Source organism: Lactuca virosa, chromosome 5, assembly GCF_052849685.1.
Source record: "Lactuca virosa cultivar CGN04683 chromosome 5, Lactuca_virosa_CGN04683_v6, whole genome shotgun sequence".
Lineage (NCBI taxonomy): Eukaryota > Viridiplantae > Streptophyta > Magnoliopsida > Asterales > Asteraceae > Lactuca > Lactuca virosa.
This window is the reverse complement of record NC_136430.1, coordinates 202,691,457-202,704,174: the sequence shown is the minus strand read 5'-3', so window position 1 is coordinate 202,704,174 and position 12,718 is coordinate 202,691,457. Positions and strand designations below refer to the sequence as shown.

At 38.8% G+C, this 12,718-nt stretch overlaps 1 non-coding gene across 1 annotated transcript; it reads left to right on the top strand.

Annotated features, from left to right (window-relative positions):
• Positions 1 to 2,750: 2,750 nt before the first annotated feature.
• LOC145118001 (small nucleolar RNA R71) lies at positions 2,751 to 2,857 on the top strand. Its single transcript, XR_013712988.1, has one exon. It is a non-coding gene; the product is annotated as a small nucleolar RNA R71 (small nucleolar RNA).
• The last annotated feature ends 9,861 nt before the right edge of the window (positions 2,858 to 12,718 follow it).

Below are 12,718 nucleotides of genomic sequence, written 5' to 3'. Positions count from 1 at the left end.
TCTTGCTAGCATTAGATCCAAATTGGACAAACAATCTTCAAAAGAGGACCCGAAAACCGAGAAGTCATCCATGAAAACCTCCATAAACTTCTCGATCATATCATGAAAGATAGCCATCATGCACCTTTGGAAAGTGGCTGGTGCATTGCATAACCCAAAAGGCATGCGTCTATATGCAAATGTTCCACTTGGGCATGTAAAAGTGGTATTCTCTTGATCTTGTGGGTCAATTGGAATTTGAAAGTACCCCAAGAAATCATCAAGGAAACAATAATAAAGATGACCGGACAACCTCTCGAGCATTTGATCGATGAATGGTAGCGGAAAATGATCCTTGCATGTTGCATGATTAAGCTTTCGATAGTCAATACAAACGCGCCACCCGGTAACTGTCCTTGATGGGATCAACTCGTTAGCTTCATTGGTGACCACTGTCATTCCTCCTTTCTTTGGCACAACATGTACTAAACTAACCCATGTGCTATCAGATATTGAGTAAATGATACCAGCATCTAATAGTTTCACCACCTCCTTTTTAACTACTTCTTGCATGTTTGGGTTGAGTCTTCTTTGGCGTTGTACTATGGGTTTAGCTCCTTCTTCTAAATTGATCTTATGAGAACAATAGGCTGGACTAATACCCTTGATATCAGTGATCTTCCATGCAATGGCACCTTGTCTCTTCTTTAGAACTTTAACTAGGCTTTCTTTCTGGTGTTTTGCTAGGTCAGAAGCAACGATTACTGGCTTCTGTTGTTCTTCTTCTAAGAATGCATACTCCAGGTGTTCGGGAAGGGCTTTCAGCTCGAGTTTTGGTTTTGCGTCAGCCACCACGACGTGGTGATCCTGCCACGTCATGGTTTTTAATTCCAGATCACGAAAAAAAACTTTGCCACATCGTGGCATCCTCACCACGTCGTGTTGCCTCTTCTCTCTCTTTTATTGCTTCATTGTACTCGCCTTCTTCCAATAACTTCTCTAATTCTTGTAGATCGAGTTTGGGATCAAAATTTCCTTCATCAAGCACCATAAATCCCTCATTTTCTTTTTCTTTCCAACCCGCTAGCTCTTTTTCCATTACTTCATCCAACATATCAACTGAAAACGTCGTATCATCACTCATCCTTGAATGTTTGATCGCCCGATTAACACGAAAAGTCACCACTTCTTCTCCAACACGTAACGTAAGCTTGGATTCCCTTATATCAACTAAAGCTCGGGCGGTGCTCAAGAATAACCTTCCAAGAATAATCGGGACTTGTTCATCTTCCTCCATATCCAAAACAATAAAATCCACGGGGAAAACGAACTTGTCAACTTTCACTAGCAAGTCCTCACAAATACCCCTTGGAAATGTCATAGTTTTATTGGCCAAATGAATAACCGTGCGGACCGGTCTTGGTTCGGGAAGGTCGAGCTTCTTGAAAAACGAATAGGGCATTAAGTTAACACTTGCTTCCGAGTCAGCTAGAGCATGACCAGTTGCAAGATTTCCAAATTGGCATGGCAAGGTTACACTTCTTGGATCCCCCATCTTCTTTGGTAGCATGTTTAACATAGCAGCAGAACAAGTTTCATTCAACATTACCTTGGATAGCCCCTCCATCTTCTTGCGATTTGTTAACAAGTCCTTGAGAAATTTGGCATATTTAGGCAATTCAGCTAAAGCCTCAAGGAATGGAATGTTGATTTCAAGAGACTTTATGTGATCTAAGAACCTCCGGTAATCTTCAGCATGCTTCTCTTGAATTGCTCTGCTTGGGAAGGGAAGTGGTGGACGATATGGCTTCACCGGTTTGGTATTCTTCTTCTCAGTGTCTTGCCACGCCGTGGTAGATTCACCACGTCGTGGTGATTGCCCAGACTCGTTTTCTTTATTTTCTTCTTGTCCTTCCTGTTCCGCTTTTGGTTTGTTTCTGTCAATAGGGGTTAAGTGAGTGATAATTTTCCCGATTCTAGTGGTGATGGCTTGAATGTGAGCTCCTCTCGGGTTTTGTTCGGTATTTCCCGGAAGTCCTCCCGGTGATCTTTCATTTGATTGGCTTGCTAGTTGCCCGAGTTGCTTCTCTAAAGTGAGGATTGAAGCTTGTTGATTTCTAACCAGTGCTTGTGTATTTCTCATTGTCTCTTGTTGTTCCCTCATGAATATTTGTTATTCTTTTATCGCTGCTTCAGCTCCTTCGTGCCTTTTTTCGGAAGCGGCTATAAATCGGGTAATTATATTTTCCAAGTCAGATTTCTTTTCAGCTTGTGGTTCCTCTTTTTGGTAAAACCGTATTCCTTTTTGTTCATATTTCTCTTCCTTAGCCTTTTTGTATTCTTCATAAGGTATCCAATTTTTCTTGGGTTTTCTCCAATTGTCAGCAAAACGATCACCGCTCGAGTAGAAATCTTGAAACTTCCTGTTTCCATTTTCATCAAGGTCACAATCTCTAGTCAAATGAGGCCCGTTACAATTTTCACACCCAACCCGAATAGCGTGGATTGTTTGATCCATCTTAGTCATTCGCTTATCCATGTTGTACAACATTGCCAAAATTGCCTCCATATCCTCCGAAGCAGCATTAACCGATCCTTTTGCTAATTCATTCCTTAGATTATGGTATTCTCTAGAGTGTTTAGATATTTCTTCAATTAGCTGTTTTATCACCGGGGGTGCCTTCTTTGTGAGTGGTCCTTGAGAATCAAGGAGCTGCCTAGTTGTCACATTTACGCCATCATAGAAAATGGAGACTTCTTGTTGACTGTTCAGATCATGATGTGGGCAGTTCCTCAACAAACTCTTGTATCTTTCCCATGCCTCATAAAGTGACTCTCCAGGTTGTTGCTCAAAGTTGGCTATGGCTTTCTTCAACTTCGCTATCTTTGAGGGTGGGCAAAATTGATCAATGAATTCTTCTTTCATCTTGGCCCAAGTAGTAATGGATCCGGGAGGAAGTGATTTTAGCCAATCTCTCGCGCCCCCCTTGAATGTAACAGGTAACATACGAAGCAATACAGTTTCACGAGCCACATTTGGAACATTGAAATAGTCGGCTTTGTCCTTGACCTCTTCTAGATGTTTATACGCGTCTTCATGATCCTTACCGTAGAATGGGAGTTCCTTAAGTTGTGCGAGTATGTGGCCCTTAAGCTCGAAGTTGGCATTTGCCAGAATCGCAGGTTGCACGAGTCCTGGACCGGTATCTTCACGCATCTTCTTCTTCCACTCACCCATGGGAACTTCGTCAATGTTAGCCATGGTGTTGTCGGGTTCGTCTTCTAGGTCACTTTCGTTATCAAATGTAAGATCTTTTTCATCTCCTTCTGTTTCGTATTCGTTGTCCTCCTTCTTCGGGTCTTCGTCCGCCAAGGATATGCTGGATCCTCCTGATTTACTGCTCTTTTTCTTGGTAAACACAGATTTGAGATTCTTCAAAGGTGAGTTCTTCGATGTTGCGGTTTCTCCAACGGTTTTGCCTTTGTTCTTCCTTAAAGTAGCTTCCGGGTCTTCAAGTGGTGGGATCAAAGGTGCATTTCCTCCTCTGGTCATAAACGATCTGAAAATAAAAAAAGAAAACATGTAAAAGAAAAAAAAAGGAAAAATAAAATTCCAACAGTAGCTATACCATGACGTGGTAGAAATTACCACGACGTGGTGAACCTAAAATACGAAAATACTAAAATAAAAATTAAAAACTAAACTTTAACAGAAAATAGTCCTGAAAATAGCAATATAAAGTAATTAAAACTGAACCGTTCCCCGGCAACGGCGCCAAAAACTTGATGTGTAATTTAATATGCTTATATTTTATTCAAGTTAATTTATAACAGTAATTTACTTTACTAGGCTATTAAACACACTAGGCAGTGTACCTAATCGTGCAATAGTATAGCAATGGTAAGAATGAGTGTCGAAGACAAGGAACGGTGTTTAGATTGCTTTATTTTACTATTGACTAATTAATAATTAAATTAAAAGAGGGGTTGTTTTCCTAGTTTTGCAAGACTAGATACTTGATTTACTAAACTAACTCAAAAATTCACTTCATAAAACTAGAACTAAAACTAAGCAAGTAACAAGTATGAATTACCAAGGTGAGAAAGAGACTTTCGTTCAACTTCGGATTTGTTGTTATTATGGTTGTTTCATAGAAGTGCAATGGATTTAGTTTCTTTGGCAACCGATTCCTATGATGACCAAATTGGTATTCACCAATTTAATCCTTTAGCAAACTAGCTTATTTATTCAGTGATCAAGCGGACAAACTTACAAGTTCACTAGTGTTCAGTTCGAGTTGCTTAGACTTATAATTAATTGACCAATTAAAATTCTTGATTCAATTTTATATATGATTTATCGTCATATATTGGCTCCTATACTTTTTTACCCACTTTTCTACTTAACCCTAGGTTTTAATCAAAACTCTAGTCCTACGATTTTGCAAATCACAAGATCATAAGATTCAAATTCAATTAAGAAAAATAGTCATTCTAACATAATCAAATTCAACAATAAGCAGATAAAAAGCAGTTGTCAAAAGTACTTGAGGTTCTTTAATAAGCAAAAGTCAACAAATAACCAAATAACTAAATCCTAACTATGAAATCAACCATGTTTAGTCAACGTATCCTAGCTAAAAGAAAGTCATGAGTGTTTAGTTCATGATTTCAGCAAACGAAGTCATAAAATCGAGATTCAAGAGTAAAGACATAGCTATTCCTAACGAAAAATCGAAAAGTAGAGTTTAGTTGCCTTTGATCTCCTCCTTCTAATGATTGTGATTGAATTCCTTGCTTCCAATGCTTAATTCCAGTGCCTTTGCCTCAAAAAGATTTGAATTCTCCAGAGCCAAAAGTCCCCATTCGGAGGTTTATGTGAGATATTTATACTTTTCCCGAAAGCAGGGCACCACGTCGTGGTGGGTCCACCACGTCCTGGTGATTATGTTTATCCCGTAATCTCCAAGTCATCGAATCTGATCGGGAATCTTCAAGACGCCACGTCGTGATAGGATCACCGCGACGTGTTGGGTGTATTTTTCTTCATTTTATTGCTTTGGTTCAATCTTCCATCTTCTAGCTTCCTTAATCCAGCTTCTAACTTCCTTTTTGCTACAAACAAGTCTTTTAGTCCCTACAACACATTTCATAGCAAATTAAGTATCTTTTGTTCTATTAAGGGCATAAAAGTAATTAAAATATTAATGTATGTTGTATAAATATGTGTATAAATATACACATATCAATCGAACATCTCGGTCAGAGACTATTGAAACTGGAACTCCATGCCTGACCACCACCTCTCGTACATAAATATCTGCCAATTTCTCAGCGGATATGCTCTCAGCGATCGGAATAAAGTAGGCACTCTTCGTCAACCTATCTACAATCACCCATATGGCATCCACACCCCTCGCTGTCCTTGGTAACTTCGGGATGAACTCCATAGGGATCTATTCCCACGTCCACATGGGAATGGGTAGTGGCTGAACCTTACCATACGGTCGCTGAGGTTCAGCCTTGACCTTCCAGCAGGTCAAGCACCGCTCCACGAACCAAGCGATCTCCCGCTTCATGCAGGGCCACCAATAGCTCAGTCTCAGATCTCTATACATTTTCGTAGCCCCCGGAAGTATAGAGAACCTAGACTTGTGTGCCTCCTCCAATATCTTCTGTCTCACTCCTCCAGTCACCGGTACCCACACCCAGCCATACTGTGTCAGAAGACCTCGGCTATCCCGAGCAAGGGATACTGACCCCGAATCCGCTCTATCTTCCAATTCTCTTTCTTCACACCCTCGACTTGAGCCTCCTTGATCATATCCAACAATGGAGAGATCATTGTCATCCTCAAACAAACGTTCCCAATCAGGGAACTCGCCGTCTTGCGGCTCAAGGCATCGTTCACCACGTTGGCCTTCCGTGGATGGTACAAGATCTCATAGTCATAATCTTTCAGCACATCCAACCACCTCCTCTGTCGCATGTTGAGGTTCTGCTGATCCATCAAATACTTCAGACTCTTATGATCAGTATAAATAGTGCACCGTACTCCATACAAGTAGTGCCTCCAAATCTTGAGGGCAAACACCAATGCCCACAATTCCAGGTCGTGTGTGGGGTAATTCGTGTTAGGACCTAATTTGTTGGTTTGTGGTAGGAATATCTATTTTGTAGGCTTTGTTATTGTTTGTTAGGGCTTATTTTTGTTTTCGGTCGGTTAAACCGTAATCAGCCTTGATTTCGGTCCCTTGGTGTTTTCGGTTGTGAGTTGGTTTGTTCATTTGTATTCCATATAAAAGGAGTCTGACATGACCAGTTAGGGGTTAGCAGTTTTCGGTTATAGCTGTGTGTAGTATCCTTTGTACCAGACGATTATGTGAAATACAATGATGTGCATTTGGATTGATCTTTCTTCTTATTCTTCTTGATTCATCAGTTGCTGTTTAATTTCGATTGATCATTAGTTCGTTCATTGATTTAGGGACTTACAATTGGTATCAGAGCCAATCTAGTGTCAACCGTGATTAAGCTTGTTTTTGGCTGATGTTGATTATTTTTGATTGACTTAAGCCTTGATCGAAAACAGTTTTGAGTTTATTGTTAAAAATTAGTTGTTGTTGCTGCTGTGTTTTTGCTGTTCATCGAAAATTCAAGGCAAAAGGATCAAAAATCTGTGTGAAATCGTTATTTTCATTAGATCTGGGCGTTTTCGGTGGAGCGTATCTCATTTGCGGTAGAAATCACGTTTCCGGCCGAAAACGACTATTTTCGGGAGAAATCATCGTTTTTGGGCAGAAATCTACTGTTTTCGGCATAAATTATAGTTTTTGGAAGAAAACACATTTTAGGTCAATGCATCAAGAACTTGATTTAATCATGGGAACCACTACAAGAATTCCACGTGTTTTTATCAGCCGATGGGTTTCCAGAATGGAAGTACCGGATTGAGAAGTACATCAAGAGGAAAGACTTTAAGATATGGATAAGTATCATAAGGGGCCTAGTTAGAATTACCATAACACTTGAAAATGGTTCTGTAATTGACAAAGAAGTGGAGAACTATAATGATGCTGACTTTGATAAAATTAAGGAATAGGAAAAGGCACTTGCAACTTTGACCATGGCTTTATCTCCTGACATCACTCAAGGATTCAGGGAATATGATTTTGCAAAGGCGCTTTGTGAAGCCTTAGTAGAGGTTTATGAAGGAAATGATGATATGAAACAGAGTAGACAGGATATGTTGCGTCAAAAGTTCAACATGTTCAGCCATGTTCTTGGGGAGACTCTTGAAGCCCAACTGCAATGATTCATCATACTCACTACTGAAATGAGCACTGCTAGAATTTCTGTACCACGCTCGGAGATAAACAAAAAGCTGTTGAACTCTCTTCCCAAATCATGGGACATGAATGTTTCTGTGATTAAGAAGACCAAGGATCTTCACAGGCTTACTCTTGCTGAGACTATGTCTATCATCAAGGCTTGTGATTTGGATGATAAGCAACGTGAGATAAATCATGTGAATTCCTACTCCACAGCAAACCTGAGAATTTCATCAAACAATGCTTTTTCATCATTCACTGTTCCACAAACTCAATCATTCACTGTTCCACAAACCCATGCTATTCCACCTACTATGCCTTATCAACACTCTGCCTCCTCCTCAAAAGCTCCTGCCAGAATCTCAACTCCCAAGGAAGCTGAAGAAAACATGTCTCTAGCTTCTGGCCTCGTGAGCTGTTACAATGCTTTCCTAGCTGGATATTTTCCTCCTCAAATCTCATTTGCAGATCTTGATCAAATTCATCCAAAAGATGTAGAAGAAACGGATCATCTGGAAAATTGTAATGGTTGTGTTCAGGGGTTAGCAGTTTGCTAAGAAGACTAGGAAGAACAACTGGGGTATGAATGGAGACAAGAAGGTTGGGTTCAACAGAGGCAAGCTTAGGTGTTTCAATTGTCATGAGCCAGGTCACTTTGCTCGTGAGTGCACAAAGCCAAACAGAAGAGAGAATCAGGATAGGACAATGGTGCCAATGGTGAACAATAGAGGAGCTGCCACAAACAATGAAACTGCAAATCTGGCAATGGTGGGTCAGTCTTTTGATTGGGAGGAACATATCCAGGCGTTAAACATCACAGGGCCTGAGACTACAAATCTGGCACAGATAAGCGAGCTTCCAGATAAATATGCTTAAGAAGATGCTGAAGCGGTGATGATGCAGCTGCAGTTTGCTTTTATGGTCTCTACCACACCAGAAACAAAAGAGGTCAGTGAAGTTTCTTGTTCTCAAAAGTGCATTGATATTGTCAAATGTCTTCGTGATCAAATTGATTTATTGCGTAGAGATAATGAGTACCTTAGGTAGGAATCCTATAATCTTAGGAAGGGCCAAAAACCAATGAAAGAACAACTTGAGCCCAAAACCAAGGACTTTAGGCAGCTTCAGGAAGACTATAGTAACAAGTGTGTGAACTATAACTTTGTTAAGAGATATCTTGCGAGCTTGACTGATGAACTTGACACATTGAAGATTATATTTGAAGATGAAGATTTTAATTTTCGAAAATATGATGTGTCAAGTAAGAAAGTTGAGAGCATGATAGAAACACAATTAAAATGGTAGGACACGAAGAAAGTAGGTCTAGGGTATGTCAGTGTTCCTCCTCCTTTTAACCATACTTACACCAACATCCCTTTGACTAAAGAAGAAATAGAAAGAGAAGCACATCTTCAGTATGGCAAACCTGCTGTGGTGGTGCCGGAAAATAGCTCTAGGGTGAATGATACTAATGTCTCTACTTCATATGCAAATTCATCCTTAGTTCAAGATAGGCAGGAAGCTGGAGAAAGTGTTTTTGATAAAAAAAATTATTTACAAACTGATTCTATGAAAGATGTTTCTGATTTGAACACTATTGTTTCTTTTTCTGCTTCTACTGTAGTGACAAAGAACATGGTTTGACATGCGGAATTAAAGTTTGCACAATGAACATGGTGATTTGGGTGTTCAAGAGATGTATTGAATATGTATTGTGTTACAAAAAGGGACATAGATCTACATCTACATAAATAACACACACTCACACACTCACTTTTACATCTCTCAAGCACACCTCTACATGTGGTATGAACCTACTATTTATAGAGGTGTTTACATGTCTCTCTCTCACTCTCACTAACACATGGGTCTAAAGGCTAATGCACCACATGCAAGTGGGTCTACAAGAGTCAAACCATTACAAAGTCATACATGAAGAACTTTGCACCCCAACATTCTCCCCCTCAAAGCTAGGAATGGATGACCCACTTCAAATCTTCCAAAATCTAGCATCTACGTGGTTCGAGCCTCAAAGGTGACACATGTCGAAACGAACTTCAATCTTCAATTCTTCCATGATTCTTCAATTTGGGCTCTAGGATGTGAGACCATACAAACCGAGCAGCAACGAATGATTAACTTCAAATAATCACCCAAAAGTTGCGCATCAAAACACATCCCAAAAAATCTTCAATAATACCAAACCCATTTCAAAAATAAATCATTTCGAACTTCCAATTGCATCATCTCGTAAGCTTCAAAAATCAAGATCACTTCGGTCTTCAAATCCGCGTAATACGAAAAATTCAAGTTCGAATTTCCATATAAAACTTCTCCCCCTTTTTATAATCGAAAATTGATTATAAAACTCCCAAGGAAAAAGAACGTGCTCTATTTGGAATTTTTCGTGTCAAAACTCCCCCTTAACATGTGGCATAAACTTTGTGCTTCAATCCGGAAAATCCAAAAAATATTCAATTTTTAGCTTCGTTCACGGATCGTCTTTGACAAAATTTCTCAAAAATGGGTAGAAATTATCAATTTCAAAATTCTGCAGTGACCCGGTGCGCTTAAAACAGCCAAATATGCAAAACTCTCCCCCTTTTCCAAAGCTGGGTAGAAAGCGTCAATTTGCACAAACTGCAGGGGTTTAAAATGCATTTTCTTCAATTTTCAGCAAAAACAGTCCTTTTTCGAATTTGGGTATGAACCGCCAAACATTCGAAGCCTCAGGGACTATTTTTGAAAATTCTGCCATGTGCACTAAACATACGAAGAATACCCAAAATATTCGAAGCTCCAAAAAAAATTTCGAATTTGGGTGAAAAGTGTCAAACATTCGAAACTTCAAAATTTTCGAATTTGAGTGAAAAGTGTCAAACATTCGAAATTTCAGGGGCTGAATTCGAAAATTCTGCTTTTTGATCAAAATGTTCGAAGCTTTTTGCAAAACATTCGAAGCCTTTTCCCAATTGACAACCATTCGAAATTTCAGGGGTGATTTTCGAAAATTTTGCTTTTTGAGCCAATCATGCGAAAACTTTATCGATCATACGAAGCGCTTCCCCAACATTCGAAGTTGGACCATTTGTGTCACTTTGTTAAAAGATTAGGGACCCAATTCGAAATTGAGTTTGTTTTCTTCTTCCCAAATTAAGTATACAGGTAACGCACGAAACTCTCAGGCAACGCTTCGTACGAAAGCTCAGTCACCAAACACACGAAAATTTTTCACCCAAACGCACGAATTTTTGATTTTCTCTTCTCTTCCCAAAAATTTTCCCAAACACACGAATGCGAAGCGTTCGAAGCCTGATATATGAACAGTAATGAACAGTAACCCTTCGTACATTCAGATTACCCTTCGTTCCTTACAGTTCTTCCCCAAATCATCAATCCAAAACACAGGAACGCTTCGTACATTCACCCATCTGTTTGATTCCAAAAATTCTTCGTTTCTTGCTGTGCTTCCCAAATCATCGATCAAAAAACCAAGAACAAACACACGAACTTCAAAAACTTCAAAATCATAGTCTTCGATCATTCAATCACAACCTAAGGTTCGTTCATCCCCAAAACAGATCCAATTTCTTTAATCGACCCAAATACACCTTCACAGCTCAATATTCGATCCAAATAAATGGAATCGAAGAAATTACAATCGATCCAAGCTTCGCTTTTAACACATAGACATCAAATCATCGAGTCACAAACCCAAAACGAACGAAATTGAAATCCAGACTTCGATCATCGACTCCAAAATCGATCATACGCCCAAAATATTTGTCGATTGAAAATCTTCATTCACGAACACGGACATTCATAAAAGTCATCGATTCTAAATCAAAATCGTTTTCCAGTTCGTTATCAAAATCATCATCGACCATTGGATATCAATTCCTTCCCAAAACAATCTTTGTCATCAACAATTGAACTCCACCTTAACCAATATCGATTCTTACTTCGTTCTTCACTGTAATCATCGACTTTTGTTTCACAATAATCAATCGATTCCCAACTCGTCATCAACATTCGAAAATTGACTCCAAAGAACCAGTCAGCTCATAAGATCGATTCCTTTCTAATCGTTATTTAACAATCAACCTCAATTTACTGAAACAACAATCGAAAAATCGATTTTGACTTTTTATGTTTGACTCCAAACAATCGATAATCAAACAACAGTTGAAATCACCACTAAAATTGACTCATCGAGTTTCGATCATGAACCACAAATCAAATTTAACTTGATTCAAATTAAAAACAGATTGAATATACGATTTAATGAACGACGTGATGAGAAAAATGTGTGAAGTTTTAAGCTCGAATCTGTGAGGTTAAGTGCACCAAATCAAACGACAAATGCATACTTAAAATAAGAAATCGATTGGATTTGATAAAAGAGTAATCGATTGAAATCGATTTTGAACTTCTACTATGAAATTATCTGAATGAAGAATGAAGCGAGACAAGAACATCAGATACTTGAATTATCGGGTCAATATTTTGGGCTTGAATTTTGAATAATAGATGAACAGTAATTAATTCACATTTTGGGCTCAATTTTTCGAATCAGATTCAATGACATTTTGGGCTTGAATTTTGGATTGATGATCAATAACGAAATTTTGATTTTAGATTTGATCTTAAAAAAATATTGATGGATCACCAACGGGGTTGAAACAAATTAGATCCATCGAGATAAATTGATCAAAAATCAAGAACTTAAGCACGATTTAAAGATTATGAGAGATCATAGAGAGAGACTCACCCAAATTTGCTTCAATTGTGACAAAAATTGCCAAACCGAGAATCGTTCTTCAAAAATCACCTTGATCTTGAAGACCCGCTCTGATACCAATTGTAGTGACAAAGAACATGGTTTGGCATGCGGAATTAAAGTTTGCACAATGAACATGGTGATTTGGGTGTTCAAGAGATGTATTGAATATGTATTGTGTTACAAAAAGGGACATAGATCTACATCTACATAAATAACACACATTCACACACTCACTTTTACATCTCTCAAGCATACCTCTACATGTGGTATGAACCCACTATTTATAGAGGTGTTTACATGTCTCTCTCTCACTCTCACTAACACATGGGTCTAAAGGCTAATGCACCACATGCAAGTGGGTCTACAAGAGTCAAACCATTACAAAGTCATACATGAAGAACTTTGCACCCCAAGATCTATTGCTATGAAAACTGATGATTTAGTTTCTGATAATTTTGTTTTGAAAACTGAAAATTCTACTGTTTCTGATAAATGTGTTGGTGTGTTTGAGAAATCTATTTGTAATGAACCTGTCAGTAGCAAATACATGCCACCTAAGCCAGCTAAACAGAATGAGCATTTCACGTGTGTCTGTGGAAACAATAGAACGAACGATACCAGTTTC